The sequence below is a fragment of the Ambystoma mexicanum genome, chromosome 1q (assembly GCF_040938575.1).
Source record: "Ambystoma mexicanum isolate Mex_15411 chromosome 1q, UKY_AmexF1_1, whole genome shotgun sequence".
NCBI lineage: Eukaryota > Metazoa > Chordata > Amphibia > Caudata > Ambystomatidae > Ambystoma > Ambystoma mexicanum.
In genome coordinates, this window is record NC_090922.1 from 820,661,240 (window position 1) to 820,688,271 (window position 27,032).

At 46.8% G+C, this 27,032-nt stretch overlaps 1 protein-coding gene across 1 annotated transcript in view; it reads right to left on the reverse strand.

The window, feature by feature from the left end:
- Positions 1–8,955, reverse strand: part of LOC138537172 (uncharacterized) — a 317,980-nt gene extending 309,025 nt beyond the window's left edge. Inside the window, exon 1 of the mRNA XM_069641432.1 lies at positions 8,913–8,955. The gene's annotated coding sequence lies outside the window, so the exon portion shown is untranslated. The remainder of the gene's footprint in view (positions 1–8,912) is intronic.
- Positions 8,956–27,032: the final 18,077 nt, after the last annotated feature.

Here is a 27,032-nt window from a genome sequence, read left to right on the forward strand (position 1 = left end):
ACTAAATACATCCATAGTTTTAAGATGGAACTCTTCCTGCCGAGGTAAATTTTGATGTTATGTTTAATGCTTATAACGCACCTCAGTCCGCAGGCAACATGGCGCACATGGCACATAAAGACAGAAAAACAACTAACATCACTAACAGACGACAGGAAAAAAAAACTGCAATGGATAGTGAATAAAACAAGGCTGAGGTCTTAATCATAGGTTAACAGGAGGTATAATTAAATTGTAGCTTCTTAAGCCATTTACGGAACATGGGGAGACTTTTCTCTTTATGCATCTCAACTGGGAGATCATTCCAGGCCAGTGTGGTTATAACCAGGAAAGACCGACCCTTACCGCATGTTCTTTTGACCTTAGGACAAATGAGGCGGTAAGTATTACTAGATCTTGTGGATCTTCCCAGTGTTTGCTGGGTAAGGCAGTCTATTAAGTAACTTGGTGCATGACCGTACTGGCATCTATGCGTCAATGTAAGGATTTGAAAAGTGTCCCAATACAGTGCCAATTAATAAGGAACTCTGAGTATTCAGAACTCAGTTTCGTCCTAGCTTGTGTGGATCCAAAGACCAGTAATTCAGTCTTAGCACTGTTAAGATTAAGCCTGTTAGCAGTCATCCAGTTTTTCACTATTGGATATACACTTTGGATGTTTCTACTGTCTTCAGCATAGTCTCCACTCAGCTCTATCCACAACTGAGTATTATCGGCATAGTTTGTAAATCTGCCCCCAAAATTGTCCAGAATATTACATAAAGGGCGCAAATAAATGAAAGAGTGGCAAGGACAGACATGCACCCTGCAGAACTCTGCAGTTAGACAGTCTTTGAGTAGAAGCTGCCTGCCCCCAGCAGACTCTCGACATCCTGCCCGACAAGAAGGAATTCATCCACTTCACGGCTGGTGGGGAGAGACGGCCCACAGAAGATAGAGTAGCCAATAGTTTCTTATGATCCAGGAGGTCAAAAGCTGCTGATAGGTCAAGCAACATCAACAGGCCGGGCTTACTCCTGTCCATACAGTCCAGCATTTCACTCTGGAGGCCAAATAAAGCACTCTCAGTGTCATGATGTTCTCGGAATCCAGATTGTCTTGGATGAAAGATGTTGGCCTCCTTAAGATATTTTTGCAGCTGCATGGTGGCTACCCGATCCATGACCTTCAGAAGAAACTGAACATTAGTGATAGGCCTATAGTTAAGTTTTAGGAATCTAAACCTATCTTTTTTAACCGGGGTGTACCTACAACCTTCTTAACATCCTCCGGAATAGTTCCATGCCGAAAAGTAGCATTAGTGAAGCGTGTGAGGAATGGTGCAAATTATGTTGTTCAGGATAATTTTAGCCACCAGGGAAACGTTCCTGACATCTGTTGGGTGAGGAGTTCCTTAAAGAAGAATGTCTATGGCCCTCATTCCGACTATGGTGGGGATGGAAACAAAGTGGTGGTAATGTACTTAAAGTGGAGGACTTACCTTCAGCAAAATGTTGGAGGTAAATCCTCCACCTTACTGCCGGCGGTAGTTCTGCCGAAATCCCAATGGAGTCTTATGGACTCAAAAAAATGGGAATTTACACCACCCACCACTGCTTGTAATCCTGTGGTAAACCCAAGAGATCAATGGCTATTCTGTTTGTCAGTAGTTCGCTGAACAGACGCCATACTTGGAACGAGGGCTCACGTCTTCTGTTTTTCTTCTTAGATGAAGAGGAGGAAGAATGCTATGAATCACTCTTGAGTGTGATCATTTCCGATAAAAATAATGTGTCTTTCTTGTTCTCTACTGGGATTTCTTAGTTGCCTTGGAGCTCCTACCTTCAAGGGACTTTTGTTTGAAGAGGTAGTACAAGGTGATTTGAACGCCAAGCATCTGAGAGCTAATTTACATGGTCTCTCTTTTAATGCCTTAGGAGTCAACGTCTAGCACAGCCTGCAATCAGCGACTTTATGTCCAGTACCAACACACCAGAAGCAGACCCTGTGAGGATCGGTGACAGACATTTTAGCATCACAATCCTCACATCTTTTGAAACCGGAGGGTTTCAGGGTTTGAAATTCTTGGAACTACATCAGCAGAATGTCTGCAATGTGAAATAACCTGTCCAAAGGAAAAAGTTACTCAGGTTATGGGGCACAGTGCAAGATACTTAACTGATGCCACATCTGGCTTAAAGAAGAGCACATTGGAGTACCTCAACACCCACGATGCATGGTGCCCCTGCTGTTGAAAGGTTTCAGAGATCTGCTGAAGCAGGAAGAATATATCTAAGATGAGGAAATTGTAAGAGGACACAAACCCCTTAGAAATTACAGTTCACCAGGTACGCATCCTCTAGTTCCCCCTTCAGAGGGAATTTCCTGGAGCATACAAACTCACACTTCTGTCAACAATGGAGGTGAACAGATCCACTTGAGGGTTTCCCCAAAGGTCGAAGATTTTTGCAAAAATGTTTTGGGAAATTTCCCACTACTGGGAATTAAGAGCCATGCCTGTTCACAGCATCCACCACCACATTCCCCTCCCTGGCCACATGGGTGGCCAAAAGGAAAATGTTCTTCTCAAAGTCCAAAACCGCAACTGCATCACTACCCTGCACAGGGGCAGCAACCATAGACACCCTCACTTATTGTGTGTTGTCCATCAGGATCAAAACACTTTTACCATGAATTGATGGAAAGAAGGTTTTCAGGACAGGCCTGACTGCCTGCAGTTCCAAGAGGTTGATGTGCAACCTGGTCTGTGCCAAAGACCAAGTCCCTGCTCATGGTGAGAACGGTATAGCGTTCTTTGATCGACTGGTGTAATTTCGATGTTTTCTTTTCCAAGTACATTTTACGCAAAAAACTCTTGAAATATATTGGGGGTGGCGGGAGGTTGGAAAAGTATATATAAGGGCTGGGGGTGGTCGGGAATAGGTAAAAAACATTAGGGGATGTGGGGTTTATGTCAGGGAACCACCCCCAAAAATAAAAATAAATCAATTTCGATGTTTTTTCAGTAAAAAATACTTAGAAAAAAAGCCATCAAAATTACACCCGCTGATGAAATTACATAAAGCCGGTGAGAACCCACGGGTAGGCATTCCAACCTTGGAGGGAAGCCTCCGTCACCAGTGCCTCTTCCGGACAAGGTTGATAGAAATGTTCCCCTCCCTTGTTCAACTTCAAGTTGTGCCTCTGGGCCCACCATGGTAGATCCTGCATGACGAAACCTGAAGCAGGTATGATGCTGCCTGAGAAATGGGACCACTGTGATTGGAGAAGCCATTGCAGCGATGTCATTCGCAGTTCGGGCTCCATGACCAGAAAAAAGCAAGGTTGCATTAGGCCCAGAAGACAGAGAAAGGCTGAGGCTGACAGGAATTTAGAGTTGTGGAATTTCCTGACCATCTCTGTGAAATTCCAGACAACGCCTTTGTGAGTAAAAGCCTATCCACAGTGAGTGTTGAAGACTGCTCAGGTGAACTGAAGGTCCTGAGAAGTGTTTTTCCTGAGATTTCTTGAAGTTCCGGGAGAAACTTCGGCTGTGAAGGTGGTGGTAAGTGCAGTGAAGATAGGAAACAGCCAGCTCAGGGGGCCAAGCTCTGATGAACCAGTCATACAGGTAGAGAAGAGAAGACATGGATCTTCTTCCTCCTGAACCGGGTCACCAACACTGACATCAACTTGGTGAATGCCCTTTGGCCGGAGGTTAACCCTAAAAGCAATATGTGGAATTGGTAATGTGCATCACCAATTAGGAACCTCAGGTATTTTATGTGCCCTGGATGAATTGGCACATGAAGATAACCATCTTGAGGATCAAGAGACACATCCAGCCTTGGAACACTTAAGAACGCTGGAATATTTACTCTTATAGGACCTCAGTGTGCTGAGAAAAACTCAGAGGCTTTTCAGTTGACACTGTGGAGGGCACAACTAATCCTTGGGTCTGACTCCTTTGGGTCCCTCGCCCTCTAACGGGATGGGTGAAATGGCTTTGGGCATCCTTTGTGGCCACAAACTGTTTTCCCCCATGAGTGAAAGATGAAAGGGTCTGAGGACATGGCCCCTGTGAAAAGATGGGAAGATGTGGAAAACGACTGAACATGTGTCTGCTGAACTGCGAGACCCGGTGACCTTGCTGTTGCTTTCGAAGACCTGAGCTTCTCTAAAGATTCATCAGCTGCTGTTTCTATATGCTGTGAGCCACTGAAAGGTATCTAGCTTAGTTTTGCCTGTAGATTGAGGACAAAGCCTGAGGTTCTCAACCACGAATACCTCTGCACTACAAATGTGGTTCCCATGACGAAGAAAGGATGAGGCTAACAGGAATTTAGAGTTTTGGAATTACCTGACCATCTCTGAGAAATTCCAGACACTGCCTTTGTGAGAAAATGCCTTTCCACAGCGAGTGTCGAAGACTGCTCAGATGATCTGTAGGTCCTGAGAAGGTTTTTCATGAGACTTCTTGAAGTTCCGGGAGACGCTCTGGCTGTGAATGAGGTGGTAAGTGCAGTGAAGATGGGAAACAGCCAGCTCAGGGGGCCAAGCTCTAATGAACCAGTCATCCAGGTATGGAAGAGAAGACATGGATCTTCTCCCTGCTGAATCAATCACCAACACTGACATCAACTTGGTGAAGACCCTTTGGCCGGAGGGTAACCCTAAAAGCAATACGTGGAATTGGTAATGTGCATCACCAATTCGGAACCTCAGGTACTTTATGTGCCCTAGATGACTTGGCACATGAAAATAACCATCTTGAGGATCAAGGGACACATCCAGCCTTGGAACACTCATGAACCCTGGAATTCTTACTCTTATGAGTCCTCAGTGTGCTGAGAAAAACTCAAGAGGCTTTTCAGTTGACACTTTCGGAGGGCACAACTAATCCTTGGGTCTGACTCCTTTGGGTCCCTCACCCTCTGACGGGACGGGTGAAACGCCTTTGGCCATCCTTTGTGGCGGCAAACTGTGTTTTCCCCCGTGGGTGAAAGATGAAAAGGGTCCAAGGACATAGCCCATGTGAAAAGACGGGGAAGATGTGGCAAACGACTGAACATGTGTCTGCTGAACTGCAAGACCCAGTAACCTTGCTGTTGCCTTTCAAGACTTGAGCTTCTCTAAAGATTCATCAGCTACTGTTTCAATATGCTGTAAGCCGTTGAAAGGTATCTAGAATAGTTTTGCCTGTAGATTGAGGACAAAGCCTGAGGTTCTCAACCAGAATACCTATGCACTACGAATGCGATTCCCATGGCTCGGGCCACATATTTGCTTTATCCAACCCTGACTGTAGGACTTGAGATGCTGCTTCCTTCCTTTGAGCCACAAAATCATTGAAGCCATCCATTATCTCTCCCATTGTTAGGTGGTTAACCACTTCGAATATTACCTTCCATAAGACATGAGTGTACTTGCCAAGAACGGGGGAAGTATTGATAGCCTTCAAGACTTCACTTCCTTTACCAAAAATGTTCTTCCAAAGCAATCCAAACTTCTTGCTCTGACCATGCAGAGGGAGAGATGGGATTGTCAAGGACTCTAACTCTGTTCGCATTTTATTGGCCTGCAAAACTAGAATCTGAGGGGAGACATTCTCCAATAAATTAAGCATGTCCAAAGAAGACAGCTTGTTCTTCCTAACCAGATCTTTGTTTACAATTGGTGCCAAGCATGGTTTTTGCAGCAATGTAAGTGTCAGCTCGGCCACTGTTGGATAAAAATGCAGGCTGGTCTCCCTTTGAGGCCCCTTATTGAGGATGGCCATCAATTCATACTACTGGACAGGCTTGAAGATGCCCAGAGCTCCAAAACCTCAGCCCCTTTCTGTATTGTCTGCTATGGGATTCTATCATAGATGAGGAATCCGTGGGAGGAAGGAATACATTAGGAGAACAAATCACTTAGCTATCAGTAATGTTTTTTTCTGATTGATGTTCCTCCCACAGATTGCTTATTGCCCTCCCTACATGCCCCTCTAGACGGATAGCTTGTAAACCTATGGTTCCGCAGTCAATCAGCATGAGAGTTCTAGGGAAAAAGGGTGTAACTGAGTTCACAGTGCCTCGATATATACTGGCCCCAACATCATGTCCAATACGAGCTCCTTTGTGCCCCCTGGCGGCAGAAAAAGTTTCCGAAGATCAGTTGCGCTGCGGATAGAATATCATAGATGATAATTCCATGGGAGGAAGGAATCCATTAGAAACGATTGTTTTGCTAGTAGGGGGTCGTGAATAAAAGTCCTATCTGATGCTGGCACATGGGAATGCCTCTATAATCCAGAAGCCAGAGACGTAAAAGGGGCTAATCTCACATGGTATTTAAAGCCACCTAAGAATTCCCGGACAAGATGAAGTAACATAAGCATTACCGGAAATAACAAAATCCCTGTGGGTGAATGATGGGTTCGACATTGTCTGCAGGAAATAATTATGGATGCAAGTACGTATTCCAACAAATGATTTCAGCATACTTGGCATCTAGTGAACAAAATTTTACTAAAATGCATGATGTAATTTAGGATTGGTAGAAAGGACAATTCAGTGTTAACACAAGTGTAATGTGGACACATACAGATAATCCCAAGTGAAAAAGACAAAGGATTATTCATTCACACCTTTTAACACAAGAATACTTTCGTAGCTATAGGAAAGAATTAACATATAAACTTTTTTTTCCACAGGATCACTTTACTATTTAGGAAAGCATTGGAGCATTTGCTGTTGCTGCCACAGCTTTTTAGACCCAAAGCTATTTAGCTGAGAAACATTTTGCTCCATTTACTGAATCCTACAGGTGTTGTTAACCACTGATTATTATTGAGTCAAATAATTAGCACACATGTATTTCTAATTCCTGACCGGCAATTATCATAGTACATCAATAACTCAATAACGTTCATTGGCCTTCCTTTGTTTTTTTATTAAGGAACCACAGCAAATAAATATTCGGCTAAACTTTGCATGACCAAATGAGTTTCAGGAAATCCATAATAGTATGTCTGTCACCAGGCAACAGTAAAGCAGTCAGTGATGATAGGCTTGCTCTTAAAACCCGTTCCAACTTTATCGGTCTTGCCCATGCCCAACAGAAACAGGACAGCAAAAACATTATTGAGCACAGGACCAAAACATAAGAAACATGGCTAAACTATCACCACAGGAGTAAAGCAGAGACAATTTAGAACTCCTGGTGTGACACACACACACACCACCCCAGACATTCCTGCTCTACAGGTAGATTTTGCTGGTAGTGAGTAAAGTAAGATAGAAACCTCGGGTTCCCCTTTGGCTGCTATCCAGGCCAGGAGATAAACAGACAACTAGAGGTCAAGATGGTTCAAGGGTTTTATTACAAACAACAGAAAATAAAGGATTAGGTATAACTGTGGTCAATTGGTGGGGTTCTGCAACAAAAATGCAAAAATGAGTAAGGTGTCTTTTAGGACCATGGTCCTCAGACCTTCCCTTGCCATTTAAACTCCACTCTCTTGTGGAAAAACTACCACTCAAAGTTTGTTAAGTTTTAAAATCCCCAAGCTTCTTTCTTGGCCTTGTATGATGACTTTCTTGTTCTCTGTATATTTCATCCGAACTCTACTCTTTCACCTCAGCTCCTGAAACACATAATGCTTGTCTCCTCCACCACTGTTTTTCTCTCTGCATCTCACATCGCCACACTGCCACAAACTATCTTCCACTTCACACTCTGTACTTCTGACTCCAAATTCTTGTGTGACTCCTTTTGAAGCAGAATGCCTAATTGTTCAAGGGTATCCTTGTGTGTGAAACACGTGAGCGTGTATTGTGAATAGTGATCATGCTAAAAAAACGGCAAGTTTCCCATGTCAGAGCAATTCACTAGTGGAGCATGTCACAGTGCCGCTGTCCAAGGTTACTGTAGGTGCAACCGCAATCTTGAATTCTGAGTCTGACACACTGCAATGACCTCTTTTCGACCACACCAGGTTCTCCGGGTTTTCTTGATTGGGCAAGACGTTGAGCTCCAAATTTGCAGTGGGTCTTGCAAGTGCTGGCAGCAAGGCTTGCAATAAACTGGCCAAGCTGTACTCGAGGCCTTGTGTCTCTTGGAAAACAATCCACTGCCTTCGTGCTATGTGATCTGCGGGCACCATGTCCATGCTTTCACACTAGTTAAGGTCAGGTGTTTAAGGGGGGATTTCTTTACAGCTGACATAGTGTCAGTGTTTCTAGGTGGCATATATTGTTCTGACTACTTCTGATAAGTGGTGCTTTCCTAACATACCTACTTCCAGGGGTTACTAAATGAGTTCACAACCCTGGGACTACCTGGTGACCCCTGAATGCAAGCCTCTGCCCCTCTATTAACCCAGTTTATCTGTGAGCGCACCATGAACTCCTGACAAGTTGGTTAGATGGGATTTACAGTCTAGGTTTATCAACTTCTAATTCTAACCTGTTCTCCTCTGCTAAAGGTGGTTGAGGTTCTTGATATGGGCCACGCACAAGCCTTGTGACAGACAGGGGAGCCTGCAGTATCTTCTCTATACCCACTACAAGGCTGCATCAAGGTGGCAGTTCATATCCCCCAAGGTCACCTCAATCCCATCACCCAGCCACCATTATGGGTCTTCGTCACATTACACATGCCTAATGGGTCCCCATTAAGAACCACACCAGCAGGCAGAAAATGGGTTCTTCAGAACCTCACTCATCCCAACTTCAGGATTCACTCCTGCCTCTTCCTTTCTTCTCACTAACCTTCCCCTTCCATTTTCTTCCACAACCATGAACTAAGAGGCTGCAAAAATTATAAATTACTTTAAAAGTGGTAAATTAATTACAATAATAGAAAGACAAAAGGCATACAGCATAAATAGATAGAAGGATAGAGGAATAGATTGAGGGAAGACATATTAACATGCAGTAATCACTCACTGGTATTCCTGGCTCCCCTGAGATACCTGGGGCCCCGTTCACACCAGAAAAGCCCTGGAAAAGCAAGTAGGCAAGTTCATCAGTACAGGTTATTAAGAGCAATAAATACTTATACATCTTTAATCTCTTCCGTTCGCCTCTCAGCGCAACACAAAATTATCCAGACCACCCCAGTCCTCTGCCAGTGAACATCTATCCCAAAGTGCCTAAATTGTTTTTCCTGATCATCTTCTCTGTGGATGATGTATGTAATCAAAGACAATTATCAATCTATGTGGTATAAAAAAACTTTACAAAAGGAGGACACATTTCTCTACACTTGCAGAATCAGCTGCTGGATTCTAATTGATGGGCACCAACCTACAAATATGTTCACAGTGATGATTTGGAGCAACAGTATCCATATTTGTATTGAAAGTCACTGATGATGAGGTGCACCTGCAAGGGGCCACAGTGAGCCCCCCTCTCTAAATTTGTATGTGTTTTTACCAACCAACTATGTACTCAGTAAAGGTCTCCTAATGATAGTTTGCACATTTTATATACCATTGCAATATAATTGAATACCTGTATTTTAAACATTTGTTTCACAAACATATTAAAACACAAAAACGAATACTATTAAAACGACCTATAGCATTTGTGTAAATCCCTTCCAATTTAAAAACGTGTTTCACCTATTCAAATAGGGCAAGAAAATAATATCAAATACACTAGACTTCCTGAGGCTGAGCCTTGGTGGGGGTAGCATTTAATACCAAGGGTTGGACAACAAGGAAAGCTCCTCAAGGGGCACTATCATTCCAAAGGATTTAGGGTCTTTGGTGGCTTGCAAATATTTTCAGTGAAGGAGCATAAACATCTCTGTGAATTAGCCAGAGTGACCGAGTGTTGCGAGGGAGCCTAAAATTATGCAGGGGGTTTCTTGTGTTAGGCAGAAACCTGTGCAGTTCCCTCTGGGACCACTACAAAAGATTTAAGACTACAGGTGTTTGGCAGTAAACCCACTTGGTAGCAGTCTGTACCACACAGATTCACTTGGTAGCTGTGGCTGAGCAGTCAGACTTCCCTCAAGAAGAGTTAGGCAGTATACAGAGTATTCACAATAGGTCAAAAGAACACAGTAGAACAAGTAAACACTGACCAGAGCTTGGTGTAAAAGAGATATAATTATTTATTTAAAACCACCTCTAGTAAAACACACAGGCACTAATGTTAAGCAGTTCAAAAACACGGTCACTAAAAGATATACACTTCCTTAAAAGAATATTAGACAATTCTTAAGTAAAGCCCCACTTATTTTCAGACAGCGGTGAGCGCTTAACGTAGATGGCACTCTAATAGTTCGTTTTTTTAAAAGGGAGAGAAAAGCAGAGAATAAGTTGAAACAGATCCCAACACTTTCACAAGAACACAACAAGAGAGGAAGGCAAAGTAAAACCGTGAAGTTAGAGTTCAGAAGGCCGGATCCACTTTAAGAGGATCAGAACGAAATGTGTCCAAGGTCACACGGTTGCAGTGCGCAAAAGCCTTGAAAAGGTTCAAAAAGAGTTGGACCAAAGAAAGGGACCAATTAAATGGTCAAGGCGGCCAACCCAGTCCAGAAGGTTAAGGGATTATTATTACCTTGTAGCAATCTTTAGAAAGGGAGGCCTGGCGGATACTGTACCTTAAAGTGGTGAGAATACTCCAGCGGGGGCAGTTGTTCCTGGCAGCGGATGCAAGTCGGTGCTTCGTCCGGGGGAAGAGAGGATCTCGTCGGGGAGGAAGACAGGAGCCCGTTGCACTGCCAGGGAAGAAACCAGCCACGGAGTTCTCAGGTAAAAAGAGCGGTCCTTTTATTCGCGGTCCAGTGGTAAGTGGCTATCCGGTTGCCGGGGTGCTTGGCACGGGCAATTCGACCACAAGACGTCCTGGGATGCGAGGAAAAGAAGGTAAACTGGTTGTGCCCACCAGTCAAGGGAAGAAGCCTCTCCAGCCGGGAGATCTTCTCTGTCGTCGGGAAGTGGTGAGTCGGTTCCACAGGGCTCCACCGGTGGTGTCGTGGTAGGTCGGCTCAGCTTCTCCCTCGTCGGATTCTCAGGTCCTGTGGCGACTTCTGAAGTTCCAGTCCCCAAAGCCCTGCTTTTATGCAGCACACCCCCATTCACTCAGCCTAGCTGTCAATCAAACATGCTAAGTGGTGAGCCGGCCGGCTCACCACTTGGGCCAATCACACAAGAGTGCGACTTGAGTTACCAAGGTAACTCAGTCCAGGGTGCCTAAACCCCCTCCCACACCCCCTGTGGTACCCAGATAGAGTGGCCCCACTTTTGGAGGCTTCTGTGGAGAAGCCCGCCAAAAAGTGGAACAAAGGGCTCGACTTGGGTTGGAGTCACAGAAGAGAACACAAACGCCATTTTAGAATCGAGTCCTGGCAAAAAATACCAACCGGCGAATTAATATTAAATAAATAAACCGGCGGTATGTTCGAGGCTATGAGAATTAAATAATTAAAGTTGGTAGCCTCGAACAATGGGAAAATCCCATAGGGATATATTCGCGGTCGAATATAAAAAGTAGTATCCACTGCCACCAGCCAAAACTCGATCAGGGTGGACGGAGACGTGCCCCCTCGACTAACAGACCCCGGGGCAATCGAATTGCCCCGACCAGTATGTCCACAATATGATGGTTTGTACCGGTTTCTGTTAATAATTTGGAACTAGTAAAGCCAATGGTGACTTTACATGCCCTGGGAGACAGTAGTCAGTCCCAGGGTATGGAGTCTATGGTGGGGTGTCACTATGACACCCCTGTGTCACTGCACGGAGGGTGCTGTGTAACACATAGTAAAAACTCATGAGACCCTATGGGGTAAAGGACCCCATAGCCCATAAAACATATAAACAGTCAAAGGAACACCATAAATCATGTCCAAGAGTGGGAGAAAAAGAGTCTCACTCTTGGCAGGAGAAAAAAACAAACTCCAGAAATCCAACAAAGCTGCTGGGGGACTCACTAGGTTAGGAAATTCAGCCTAAAGAGAGAATTCTCCCTAACATCTTGGTTAGGCAGTGCTAAGCAAGTAAGCAGCTTGTGACTGCATGGTGTAAGAGACACAGAGTCATACAGCCAATCAGAGTCCAGACAGCTATGTGAGCTTAATTCCCACTGTGAGCACAGGGCCATTCTTGAACAGGTTCGGGGAGTTCGGGGGTCACAGAGCTAAAGTGTCATTCCCCAGGTGTGGCGGGCTACACACGAGTGAGAAGCGGATGCAAGAGACATGCATGAGCCACCTCTCATTGCCTGTCATGAACGCTGGAATTGATGCAGCTCACATGGGCTCTACTGGGTGGAGCCAGATCATTAGTGTTGTTTTCCCAAGATGTCCCCTGAAAGGGATTGTGGTTAGTGAAGCAGCCTTCTATTAGGGCTTTAATGTATGCATATTTGGAGGAGACATACCTCTTAAAACAAACATAAAGAGACTGGTGCGGCTTTAGAGTTTAGAGTGCAGCAGTGGCCATGTTGGATTAGGATCAACGGAGAGGGAGAAATGTGCTGACAGAAGCTGCTGTTTGCCACTTAATTATCAGTAACTTATGAGGTGTAGGATTAGAAATCTTATGGCATAGCTATTTAGATGGTGAGTAAACTACGATACAATCAGACAGGTATTAAGGAGCAAGATAACTGATCGCTTGGTTGACTTCGAGAAGGAACTTGAAAGATTGGTTGTGCATGGAGAGCCAACCAGTATCTTGTCGGCTTTCTATGTTCATTCATCTGCCTTTTTTTCGCTGCACTTTTTGGCAAAATATTTTTGCCCGAAAAAGATCATCAGATATTGTTTTTACTTGGGGCCTTAGGTCCTCCCCAATCCAACCCTCACTACCCCTTATATGCCCCGCCCCCCCATTTTTTTCAATTGTCTTTTTCGGCAAACCCTTTTCAGCAAAAATTGCAGCGGAAAAAAAAACGGGCGATGAATGAACGTCATGCCGTTGTCGGAAGGTAGAAGTGGGGGTGGATCTGAGTAGGTTGTAAAAAGGACAGGTAGCAAAGTTGAGGACTTTACCTAGAGGGAGGAAGGAGTAGAGAGGAAGGCCGTGGAGTAGGCTTGAGTAGAAGGCTAGATTTCTTGCGCAGTAGTTAGTAAGAAAACAACACCTTTTCCGAATGTTGAGGAGGATAATATGAGAGCAGAGATAGTGGCAGTGATGAATTGTTGCAGTCGTAGGTCACTATCAAAGAGGACCCAAAGAATGCAAACCTTTGATGAAGAAGCAAGAAGGTCAGGTGGGAAGGAGATTAGAGAGGGGAGGGTAGATGTTAAAATGGATTTCTAGAATCTGGCCTGGCGGATGGATTTTAGGCAGACTCCCTTGTTATATTGAACAGGTTAACTCTGAGAGATTAGCCAAAACCCAATATAAGTAGCAATGGCGACCAGTCAAGGCTATTCTGGGATTAGGGGTCCACAACGAGTCCACACAGTGAAGCGCACAATAGTTAAATTTTGACATGTAAGTACAAAAATACTATATTTATTCTAGGCCCAAAAAACAAAATAGAAAATGAAACAAGTAGGTGATACTATCGCACAACACAATGGCTCAGGACGGCTGGATCCTTGAAAACACATCGAGAATGGTTGGTCCCACCAGTCCAGGGGTTGAAGCACCACTCAGGGTCTTCTCAGAGCAGGTAGTCCAAAAGAGCTGAGCTTCACCGGGGCAGTTGCAGGAAGAGATGCTATGCCTCTAAGGGTGTCTTCTTCGGATCTTCAGTCGGCTGTTCTTCTATACAGGATATTTGGCTCCAGTGCTGATCTCTAGAAATGGCTTCAGGAGTCCTCTTATCCAAAATCCTGGCTGGAAGCAAGTCCAAGCCCACCAAGGGTAAGGATCTGCACCTTTCAAAAAGCCAGCAGTGGATAAATCAGGGACTACTGAGGGTTTCGCCCATGTCCCTCATTCAGACTTTCAGGCACTTCGGCTGTGGAGTGAGACCAGACAGTCCCACCAACTTCCTGAACCACACACACACAAAGGCACCATTAGCCAGTGAAAGCCGGGGCTGTTCCGGGCAAGTGCCTGGCCTTATATGTGATTTCCTGACCTGGCAAGGCAGGATGAAGACAAGACAGCAATATGGCCAAAGTGCAAGTGAAAATCTTGTGGTGTGGCTGAAGTGGGAGCGGGATCAAAGGGAATGTGTACAGAGAGCCCTTCTTGCAGGAACGAGAAAGCATCCCCCTGACTCCTCTGCCAAGGGTACCTACTGGCAAACTTCTGGCACTTTGAATTGGCCGCCGTCGTGACGAGGTCAATCTGGGGAAGACCCCACCTGCAGAAGAGCTGAGACACCTGCACCTGCTGAAGCTCCCACTCGTGGCAAGACCGCAGCTCCCTGCTGAGGGAGTCTACGATTGTGTTCTTGATGACTGCTAGGTGAAAGGGAAGAAGAAACATGTCCTGAAGAATGGCCCTGTGCCACAAGGATTGGGCTTCTAGGGAGAGAGTGGGTGTGCATGTCCCACCTTGCTTCCGGATGTAGAACATGGTGGTGGTGTTGCCTGTGAAAATCTGCAACATCTTTCTCTGAGGCTGCGGCAGGAAAGATTTGAGGGCCCAGAACACCACCCTGAGCTCTAGGATGTTGATGCGCACATCCTTCTTCTTTGGGAGCCAGAGGCCCTTGCCATGCAACTAACCTGTGTGTGCTCCCCACCCTTCCAATGAGACATCCATGGTGACCGTGGCTTGGTACGAAGTTATTTGAATGGGAGCACCCTGAGTGAGATGAGGGTGAATTACCCACCACTGTAGAGCATGCCTGATTGAGGGTGATCCAATACCCTGAGACTTGTTGCCACCTGGCATCTAGGAATTCCTGAAGATGCCGCATCTGTAGCCTGCAGAAGGGGACCAGATGGTTGCTGAAAGACATCATGCCCAGCAGAGACTTAATTGACCTGAAAAGTGCAAAGGGTACCACCGACAGCAGCTGAACCGACCCCAGGATGGCCTTCAACCTCTTTTCTGAGGGGGTCACCAGACATGTCACTATGTTGAGATGTGCACCCAGAAACACAGCATTCTGAAATGTCACCAAGCAGGACTTCGGATAGTTGATTGAGAATTCGAGCTCTGTCAGAAGTCTTATGGTCTATGATGTGTGCTGGTTCACCAGCACGTGAGAGCAGGATCAGATGAGCCAGTAGCCCAGGTAAGGGTAGATGTGGATACCCTTGTGGCGTAGATGCACCACCCATAGGGCCAACCACTTTGTGAACAAGCTGTATCCGAAGGAACACCACCTTTCCCTTTTGTTTACCTTTCTTCGGGCATAGTGGCGACTTCCCGGAACAGACCCTATCTCTTCGAGAAGAAGGGGATTTACAAAATCCAAACACAGGAACGTGAAGCAAGACGGTCAGGCCAGTCTACCTCCTCCTCATCAGATGAGAGTGAGGGGGATAATCTTGAGAATAGCACAGCACCTCTTTTACAATATAACAGTTTGTCAAGATGATAAAGGTATCAATGGGCCTCATTACGCGGTAGGAGGTAGCCATGGATCCATTAGCACCATGGCTACCCCCTTACCGCATTCCGGGTCCAGGTTCCCGAAATAGGGACTTACCGGGTCATTCCAACCTTGGAGGACCCAGTAAGTCCCCATTCCGGGAACCATTCCCCATTCCCATTGAGCCCCCATAAGGCTCAATGGGTATGGGGATGGAGCTAATAACGGTACCGCAATTTGCAGTACCGTTATTAGCTATGAAGTCCCTTAACGGGTCCCATCCATAACGCCTGGTACAGGCGTTGAGGAAGGGACCCGCTAAGGGACCTCGGAATAGGGTGGTAAGGGATTACGGGCACCGGTGACTTTACCGGTGCTGGTAATCCCTTACCACCTACTGCGTAATGAGGCCCAATGACTTTCCAAAACACCTTTTTACCACAACCACATTTCTTCAAAGCAACTGTTTCTTTCCGTATTTACTCGTCTGCTTGGAAGAAAATAACTCCTACTACTACAGTTGGTCTCTTCTGTCAGTGGCAATGTTTGTTCCAGAGTTCTCCACACCAGTATCCCATGTGAAGAGGATTGAACAGTGGTTGCCTATCTTTAGAGTGTCTTGATTGGTGGCAATATGGGTTACAGATTTCCCCAAAATGGTGTCCCAGGAAAGGATAATTGTGCCGTTGCTGTCCTTTTATTTCTTTGTTACAGTCTCTGCGCTGCTGGCAATGTGGTTTATTAGTTACCTCAAGTTGACATCTCATAAATGGAGAGCTGCACCCTTCTTGTCCTCTTTTTGTGTATAATATTTTGGCTGTTGGCAATGTGGGTTATAGGTTTCCCCATGTTGACGTTTCAAAAATGGAGAATTGTGCACTTTTGCCTTCTTATTCTACTTATTCAGTATTCAAAATTGTTTGGCTTTAATAAATATTCTACTCGCATTACCACGGGGTTACCTTCTCTTGCAGACAAACTCACCAGCTTTGTTTGGCGTCTAATCGTTGCTCCCTGCTGCTACGGTGGATCCCCTGCCTATCAGTAGTCCGGTTGACAGCTGTTCCGTACCTGCCACTGTCTACAAAGCCCCTCTCTCTCGAGCCCCACCGGCTTCTTTGGGTCTCCGCATCCTTTAGCACCTCTGGGCAACTAGTGTCAGGTCGGGAGCACATCTCCCGAACAGCTGGGGTTCTCTCCCCACTGCTCACCATGACTCTGCTGCCTGCTGCGCATACTCTGAAAAGCTGCACGCCTTCTCTTCCCGCGTTGGCTTCTGCTGGTGCCTGTACTCCTGCTGCAACTTCACTTTGGTCTCTCACCTGGCTGCCTCTGCCTCTGCTACTCCTTTCCATAGCTGTGATCCATTTTCAGGTTTAAATGTCCCACTCAGGTGGCTTGTCTTAAAACAACTAGACCGCATATTCCCTTTAGTAGCACCTTTGAGCCTCAGTGACATTTGGTCCCTCTTCCTCGTCCCAGTACCACAGGCTTTATGGAAATTGAAGTCCATAATGGATTTGAGTCTTTTATGTCCATTCATTTCTATCTGATTGTTGAACTGGATGTTATCAGAGTTAAGAGATGTTACATGAATAGCAGTTACATTGCTTTGCTCTATTGTACAATATGCTATCAAAGTTCCAGGGAGAGTAGTGGAAACATGAGTTAAAGGGGTCCTCAATTCCCCTTGACGTGAGTGTCCCCGATGTGGTGATCCTTCATAATACAGCACCCAGGATCAGGTAGCGGCTGCCTTCACCATGTCACATGAGAGAAGGCCCAAACCGGAGTTTGTGTGATGATTTCACTAGATTCATCACATACCCTTCCCCTAATGTCACTGGTTTTCACAGCCTCTATTGGAAATCGGGAAAGGAAACCTACATGACCCTGTTTTTTTTTCCTTTCCGATGTTCGATAGAAAAACAATAGGGCTGTAAATTCAAAAACCAGAGCATGACTCTGGCATTAGTGTCCTTTCGAAGACTTAACCATTTAAGGGGTGAATGATCTGTAACAAGTCAGAACTTCCTACCCGTTAGATAATATTTTCAATAGGTCACAGTCTACTTGATAGCTAAGGCTTCAAGCTCAAGAGCTGCAAAGTTCTTCTCTCTACGAAATAGCGTGCCACTGATATAGAGGATAGTATGTTCTATACCATCATAACATTGTGAGAGAACCACCCCTAGACCAGTATATGATGCATCAGTCTCTAGAATAAATTCCCTGTTGAAGTTGCCACTTTCAAGACGGGTTCACTACACAAGATACGTTTCAATTTTCAAAACACTTGGTCCTCGGGGCGCGATTTAAGTTTCTAGGGTTCTGCCTTCCTAAGTTTGTCTGTCAGAAGGGAAGTGATGGATGGAAAGTTAGGAATGAATCGTCTATTGTAGTCGTCCAGGACCAGGAAGGCCCTTAGTTTGTTCTTGGTTTTAGGGGCTTGACTTTCTTCAACGGCTCTACCCTTTTCAGTTTGGGGTTGGACCAATCCATTCCCTATAAAGAAGGTTTAAGTTACTTACCTATAACTATTGTTCTCCAGCATGGGTCTGGCATGCATTCACATGCTCATGAATATTCCCAGTCGGCAGGCTGGGAATCCTCAGAAAAAGAAAAAACAGTTTCACTTTCACCTAAAAACTATATTTCTCCTCTAAACCAATCACTGTCTTCTTGGTCATACTGCCCCCAGCCAATGACAGTCCTCTCCCTAAGCCCCTCCTCTGGCAGCCATTTTCAGATTTGGTAAGCACGTAAAGTGGCAGCATGACCAATAAGAGTTGCAGAAGTGTCGGAGGGAGAGTTGCATGTGAATCCATGCCAGACACATGCAGGAGAACAATAGTTACAGGTAAGCTACTTAAACCTTCTCCAGCATGGGGTCTGGCAGGGATTCACATGCTCATGAATAATTAATACATAGCAGTACATTACACAACTACAGGAGGTGGAAAGGCTCAACAGAAGCAATAACCCTTACCTCTGGAACAGAGTCACCTCAAGTGAATTGATTGCGTAGCACTGCTTGGCCGACTCTGGACTTCTCCCTGGAATACCTGTCGACGCAGTAGAACTTTGTGAAGGTGTGCGTGGACCTCCACGTAGCAGCCCTGCAGATGTCCAGCAGGGGCATACCAGACAGGAACACTGTCGTCGCAGCGACCACTCTGGTGGAGTGGACTCTCGGATGGACGGGCAGCGGTCGGTTAGCCAACCGATAACAGTGCTTGATGCAGCCGAAGAGCCACATTGAAATGGAAGCCTTGGACAAGGACTTCCTATGGTCCACAGGACCAAAGTCATGAACAGTTGTGAAGTCTTCCGAAAACTCTTTGTGCGCGTCACGTAGAACTTCAGGGCCCGAGCAATGTCCAGCAAGTGCAAGGCCCTCTCCGCCGACGATGATGGTTTCGGGAAGAAAACAGGTAACACCAAACACTTGTTGCAGTGGAATTCCGACAGAACCCCCGGCATGAAAGAGGGGTGCGTACGCAGCGCTACCCTCGATTCGTAGAAAGTCAGGTACAGTTGCTTGCAGGACAGGGCCTGGATCTCACCTACACACCTGGGGGAGGTGATGGCCACAACGAAAGCCGTCTTCCACGATAGTAACGTGAGTGGGGCCTTATACATAGGCTCATAGGGAGCCCCCGTGAGCCTTGTCAGAACCACATTGAGTTCCCACACCGGGGCAAGAGCCTTCACCGGCAGGAAAGATCAGAAAAGTCCTTTGAGAAACTCTTTCACTAGCCGGTGGGACCAAAGCAAAGATCTTCCTGGGGACGTGGTGTAGCGGGGGATAGCCGCCAGATGCAGCCTTCAACCAAGGATAGCAAGTATGAGAGGATCTGTTGGGCCGTGACCCTTAAAGGGGTAATCTTCTGCAACTGGCACCACGTAGCAAAATGCTTCCACTTATGGCTGTAGCAATTCAAGGTCGACGATGCTCTGGCCTTGGCGAGGACCTCCCTGAAGTCCGCTGGCAACTCATAATCTCCAAACTCTAAGGCTGCAGGAAACAAGCCCTCAGGTTCAGCGATCCTGGGTTGTGATGAAGGATTGTGCCCCCCTCTAGGGTGAGAAGATCTGGTACCACTGGCAACTTGACTGGAGGTGACGCTGACAGGCTGAGAAGGTTGGAGTACCAAATCTGCCTCAGCCATGCCAAGGCGATGAGTATCATCTTGCATTGACATTGTCCGAGTGTGATGATGACTCATAGCAGGAGAGGAAACTGAGGAAACGCGTACAGAAACAGCCCTTCCCACGGGAAGGAGAACTCGTCTCCCAAGCTCCTCGGCTGGTGGAATCTGCCTGAAAACCTCTGGCATTTGGAGTTCATTGCCATCGCAAATAGATCAATCTGGGGTCTGCACCATTTGACGAACAGGCGGTCCACCTGATCCTGACAAAGCTCCCACTCGTAGTAGGAGCGTGGTTCCGTGCTGAGGGAGTCTGTGTTGGTGTTCATGACTCCCGCCAGGTGGAGAGGGATGAGGAACATCCCCTGTCCGAAGGCCCACTGCCACAAGTCCTGCGCTTCCTTGGAGAGGGCTGGTGATTGAGTGCCCCCCTGCTTCCTGATGTAGAACATGGTGGTGGTGTTGTCTTTGAAGATCCTCACCACCTTGCCTTTCAGAGACAGTAGGAACGACTTGAGGGCCAAGAACACTGCCTGCAGCTCCATGATGTTGATATGCAGATCCTTCACCTCCGGCAGCCACAGGCCTCTGGCATGCAGACATCCAGTGTGCACTCCCCAACCTTCCAGGGAGGCGTCTGTGGTGACTGTCTCCTGGTATGGGGGGTTTTGAAATCCTCTGCCTTGGGCGATTTTGGAGCGGACGCCCCACCACTCTATCACCCGTCGGAACTCTTTGTTGAGAGGGATCTTGTCCATGAAGCTTCCGGACACCTGCAACCTGCAAAGACGGACTAGGTATATGCAGGACGACATCATGACCAGTAACGACTTGATGGCCCGCACTGTGGCGTCTTTGTCGACGACAGCCGCTGCACCTTTGCTTGAATAGCTGTGTTAGGAAAGATTTCTGTTTACTGCACCTTTCTTTCCATCTTTATGGAACCCCTCACACTTTTTGCTTTTATTTTTTAATCTGACCTGTACCTTTTGCAGTACAGTGAAGCCTTAAGCTTCACTGCACTGGACCTTGCTCATATGTTATGGGGAAGCTGATAAGTCCTTCAGGCTGTCAGTAATGGGAAACCTTGTTTCCCTTAGTTGTGTTACTATGTTACTACTTTTGGTTACTTTTGTATCACTTGTGGTCACTTTTTATCATTGTACAATGCAGCTTACACTGCAGTACAATGGGGTGCATTTTTGTTCTGCCCTAGACTAACACTTAGATGATTTTTGCTTACTCTAGGTGTGCTAAAAGGATAGGCTGGTGGCAGCAGTGATTTTTCCCCACTTTTTTGGGATTTTCATTTTAGCTTTACCGTGTTTACCGCATTTGATTACTAACTGTGGCTACTGGTCAAACATGGCTGTGCTACTAGATTTCTCACCTGTTCTTCTGCCATCTTGTTCTTTAGCCTTCTTCCTGCCCTCAGAGGCCAGGAAAATCCTTATAAGGACTTCCAGTGCCCAGAAAAGCAGGAGCTGTTGGTGGGCTACTGGAGGGCTGTGTGTGTTTGCTGGCTGGATGTGGGCTGTGTCAGTCTGAATCCAATACACAAACTGGTTTCAGTGTGTCTGAGTGGTATGCATGAATGTTCCCGCCAGTGGTCCTGATTGGATCCACTGCTGGGGTGTGTGTGTGTGGGCTAGTCCTGCTATTGGCTAGTGGGAGTTTCAGCACTACCTGGCTTTTAGAATAAGAAGAGGACCTGTGCACCCATTCTTCAGAGATCCTGGAGAAACATGAAGGAGTCAAGTATCCTATCCAGCTGTGAGACGTGCGAAGAAACCTGAGACCCGACTGAAGCAGGCCTGGCAACCAACTCCTGCTGCTGTCTTGGAGGGGCCCTGTCTTCCTCTTGATCTTTAGTAGTTTTGCGAAGGAACTACGACCCTTGGAGTGGAGGGACCATCCATTCCCAACATCTGATCGGTGCCCTGCCAAAGGAAAACTTCGGAAGTGCCCTGGAAGCGTCCAGTGGCTGACCAGCTTTGTTGTTTGGGCTACCGTGCTGCCAGCGTCACCGTACCAAGTTTCGGCCTGAAACTTGGGGATCCTCAGTTAGCCCCTCAAGACTACCTCCTGTGAAATGTTGGCATCCTAGCATCACGGGGACCAGAGATAAAAGGGAAAGTCCGACCGTGGCTGCTGAGTCCTTTTGCGTCGCTGTGCACAGTGACCACCGTCTGAAAATTGCTTAACTGACCCAAGTCCAGTCCTGAGAAGGGGTGCTGCATTGAGTTTTTCTGCATTTGTTCGACCGAGAGTCCTTGCAACAGTAAAATACACCAACCGGAGATCAGCTCGAACCTGCAACCCCTCGGAATCAAGGACTGCAGCTTTTGGTGGGAAAATCAAGATCGGGCACTCTTCCTTTGTTCTGCCAAGCCTGGGGAAGAATCAGAGTATGGGGGGTAAGTTACAGTGTTTCTAACCTACCCCTATACTCCTATTATAAGTAAATGGTCTTATAATAAAACTTATTTCTGACACTTCTGGCTTTGCTGTAGCTTGCTTGTGTAAGACATATGGCTGTTGCCGCTACTTTGGGGCATAAGTCTAACTTGAACCCTAACCCGAAGAACCCTGCACTGGACCCCAGAGACCCTACCTGCATTTTTTCCTGCATCCTAAGTTCTGTGGAACTGTATCCTGAACTATTGGGCACAAGGCCCCAGGCAAGTTAGGGCTGGACAATTTTAGATAGGGATCATCTCTGTGGACCTTTTTGTGCATAATTCTTGTCTAACCTTTCCTTTGTAGGAGTTTCTCATTTGTATTATGCCTTATAACCAAGCAAATGTATATATGTATTTAGTTTGTTAGCGTTGTGTGATACATCTACCTGCTAGTAGGCATTTTTCTATAGTGTGTTTTGGCCATAATTAAATAACTGTATTTTTATACATCCTGTCTAAGTGTAATCTGTGATTCCCATTGTGTTACCTCATTGTGGACCCTTTACAAGCTCACCCCTTCTGAAGAATTTAGCCTAGACCGCCTGTCACTGCTACCTAAACTGGTTTGGCAACAGCTTCCCAGAGTTGTTCCAGTCACAATATAGGTTACACTTCTATGCATATGTTCACCTGGTCAGAGTATAAAAAATCAGTCCTAACAGGCTGCTAGCCTCTCCTCTGATGGCAATGCCAGGCAAGAAACTGTACTGAGTCTGGCACCTAGGAACAGTGTGTTCTGCGATGGCGTTAAGCAGGACTTGGTATTGTTGACGGAGAATCCCAGATCCCGTCAATGGTTGGACGGTCGTCTCCATGTGTCCACCGGCCAGTCTCGCGAGCGGGCGCATATCAGCCAGTCGTCCGGGTATGGGTATACATGTATGCCCTGTAGACGCAGATGGGCCACCACTGGTGCCAGGCATTTTGTGAACACTGGGGGGGGGCGACTTCAAGCCGAAAAGTATGGCATTGAACTGGTAGTGCTGGCCCTGCACCACGAAACGTAGAAACATGCAATGTTTCTTGTGAAAGGCGACCAGGTCCAACGATGTCAAGAAGTCGACTTTTTCCAGTTGGCCGAGCATGTTTTGCAACGTGACCATCCTAAACTTTTGGGACTTTAGGTATTTGTTCAGACGCCGTATGTCCAGGCTGGGCCTACAGCCCCTGTCTTCTTTCTGACTAGAAAGTATCTGGAATGGAGTCCGGAGCCCCAGAGCCATTGGGGAACTAGCTCTATCACCCCTTTTCGCAGCATGGCTCAGAAGCTGAGGGATGTGCTGATGGATGTGCTGCTCCTGACGGAGAACCTTGGGTGAGAGCGACCAGCACCCATCTGTCTGTGGTGATCTTTATCCACTCGCTGGCGAACCTCGTCAGCCGGCCTCCCATCGGGGTGCACGAGTGGGGGCCCGACGTCCCGGTCGGTTCAGGCTTGCTTTGGCACCGGCTTCCTCCCCTGCAGGTGACGCTGTTCTCTGCCACAGTAGGCCTGGGAGCGGCCTCTGTAGGCTTCTTGCGATGAGGATCGGGAAGGCAGTCTGTATGATGTGGGACTTTGCCCTGGAGGAGCGAAAGGAAGACGAGCAGTGCTGCTGGAGAGTGCCCAGGGAACGGGCCATCTCTGTATCCATCTTGATGGCTTGGAGGGACTCGTTGACAGCCTTCCCAAACAGATTTTCCATGTCGAAGGGCATTTCCAGCACCTTTGATTGGAACTCCTGATGGAAATGAGTGGCTTTCATCCAACCCTGTGGAAGAAGGTAGACACCGTTCCCCATTTGCCAGAACCCTTCGTCTGCGACGTCCAATGCCACGGTGATGTGGTGATCCGACGCCACTTCCCCTTCCTGGAAGAGAGTGAGGGCTTCCATCTTCTTATCAGGAAGGAACTCCAGGATCGGTCCTAGCTTGTACAATTCCCTGTTGTACCTGGCCAGGATCGCCAGTGCGTTGGCCGCCTTCATAGTAGACGCTGCGGTGTAAATCACCTTCTTTCGCATTGGGTCCATCCTTTTCCCCTCGCTGTCCGGAGAGACCGCAGCCAACCAGGATGGGTTAGCCGACCGTTTCCTTGCAGCAGCCGACACCACTAAATCCGGCGATGGTTGCGACCTCAGGCACTTAGGTGCTGAGTCTGTCAGCCTATATTTCTTCTCCAGCCTGTCCCGCTTGGTCGGAGCAGTGCAAGGGTTCTTCATGAGGGTCAGGCCCTCCTCCCAAACATCATCCAGAAAAGGCACTGCCATGATCGTCTTCCTCTTGGCTTTACGGCTTTGATACAAAAAGCCCTCCTCCTTGGTTTCCTTGGACACCAGCTGGAATATCTTAAAGGGCCTGGCTATCATGGAGTGGAAAGATCCCACCTCATCCGGTGGGGACACCCTACGTGGAGCATCCAAATGTGGCGATTCACCATCTGCTGCGACAATGTCTTAGTCATTATCCGTCATTGTGGCTGTATCTGTTACCATACCTGTGTCTGGGTCTGCTGGGGGGAGAAGGCGCCCAGCGTGGTGGTGGAGGTTGAAATGGGGAAATCAGATGACGCTACCTCTTCTTCGATGGAGGCTGATCAGGGACCTTGGGACCACAGATACCGGAGCCAGAGGCATTCTCATCTGGATCTCTGACACCAAGGTGTATAGAGTCGACAGAATATCCAAGGAAATGTCCCTCAGTTCAGATGGTAGTACAGGAAAACTAGGCCCTGCGCCATTGTCACCCTCCTCTTCAATGTCTTTGTGGACAGTATGCAAAGACTCCTGATCTTCGTGACCCCCATGGTTTGGGGTGACAAAACCATGTCCCAACAGGTACAGTTATCAGCCCCGTACACTGCAGTCCCAGTGCTCCAGATACATGAAATGCAAGGGGAAAAGTCTCTAGAGAAGAACAGGGGCTCTAGAAAAAGAGAGGATATGTTCTCTTTCCCACATTTTTGCTTTGGAGACAGGAAGTGACAGGGAAGGTAGTAATGCATGTAGAGCTGCGTCTTTTGGCTCTAGAGCAACTAGATTACCCATCACATACTTCTCGATGACAAATCATACCAGAGCTCCAGGAGGATTGGTCCATCCCTAACCTACAAGAACAGGTAAGTAGATTTGTAGGGAACTGTGTAGTGTGCAAGAAGTTCAATCTCAGAAATACCATGAGATCGGTGAGGGGGATCTTGCCCAGGCCCTCTGGTCCATTCAAAGAGCTCTTCATCAATTTTGTGGACATGATAACGAGGTATAGTAACTTCAGATTTCTAATAATTGTCATGACTTGTCCATTCTTCGGGTGGCTTGAAGTTGGTCCCTGTGTATGAAAAAGGTTAAGATGATATCTTCTCAGGTTGTGTCTTCTCACCTTCCAAGCAAATGAGGTACATTATATGTCCTAAGCGCTGAGAACAAAAGAGTGAGGAACCAGTTCAGGGATTACCAGTCTTGCACAACAATACAAGTTAGAGACCAGCCGGTAGTATTTGGAGCCACCAGTACGGAGAGCAAGGTATCCATTCAAGGATTTCCGATCCTGAGCAGCAATACAAGTAATTTTACCGCCAGAACTATAATGGAGTCAATGCTAATATTCAACCAGATGGGATATTTCATGTTGAAAGAAAAAGCACAACATATCCAGTGAGCATCACAGAGAGTGTAACAATAGTCTTTAAATGCAGACTTGGCACAATGACCAAATATCTGCAAGATCACATCCAGGATAAAGTCAGCCCTGGGGCTCTTAGGTCAAGCAACCAGAATCTGCTAGCCCTACCACGCCGTAAACTCAAGAAGGTCGAGAACGGGACTTTCTATACTGCAGCCCCCAAACTCTGGAATTCTCTTCCACAGACTCTCAGACAGCACCCCTCTATCACCTCGTTGGTGAGTGAATTAAAAGCCACAATCCACAATAAACTTGACTCTTGAGGGCCTAAGTTTACGACACCCCTTAAACAGATTGAGCTGGACTTTTTTGAAATACCAATTCATTTTGAAAAAAATTAAAATATTGTTTTAGAAGCTTGTGCTCCCAGACTATTAAAAACTACAATGATTTGCCGTAGATAGTATCCTGGGTCTCCCTTTCCCACTGTGATGAGGAAGACTACCTCTGATGCTTTCTGGCACTAGTTTTGGGTCCCAGACCCATTTCCGGTGATCAGTGGTTTTCCTTCTCTCACTGTAACAAGAAAGATTTCCTCTGATGCTTTCTGTCTCTAAGTTTGGGTCCCATACCCATCTCTGGTGTCCAATGGTTTAATGCACACCACTGGGATGAGGAAGCATTGTTCCCTGATTGCTTCCCACATCAGCGGTTCCCTTTGTTTCCCCACTGGGCCTCCTGTGCCCCCGTTTAGCTTCACACAGGGTCAGGCACTGCTCCAGTTCTTCCAGAGATGGGTTTACCACTCTATTGCTTCCAGGAGCCTTCTCCGTAGGCCGGCAGGCTTCACACGTTCATGCGTATCTCCCACCTTTGTGGTTATGACATCTTTATTAGATTAATAGGTCCACATAGCCAAGGTTACACCACCGCTCTTCTTTCCAGGTCAGGCAGAGGAGTCTGCTCCTGCAGGGTCCCTGGTTGAATCGTGCAGCGTCTCACCGGCATCTGCTACTCTGCCAGCTTGTGTCGGGCTTCAAATCTCTCAGGTTCCTCGCTCCTCGAAGACCACCTTGAGTCAGTCTTCAGTTTTCTTTATGTAGTACTGGTCCCGCCTCGGCCTATCATAAACACCTATAGTGTATGATCGCAGGCACTCCTAATGATGCCGGTGAGCCACCTCATGGCAGTTCTTGAAGGTGTAATCTTCCTACCTCTGATGTTCTTCCTCGTCCTAGTCCTTCCTACTTGGCTAGTTTCATCACTATGACAATAGTACATATGTTTGCTTTCTAAAGACGGATTAGAGGTGTAATGTAGGACTAGGGATAGTGTGTGGGTGATGGGATTGCTAGGTCTGCACCCCAGGTGGTCATTCTTGTCCCCAGTGG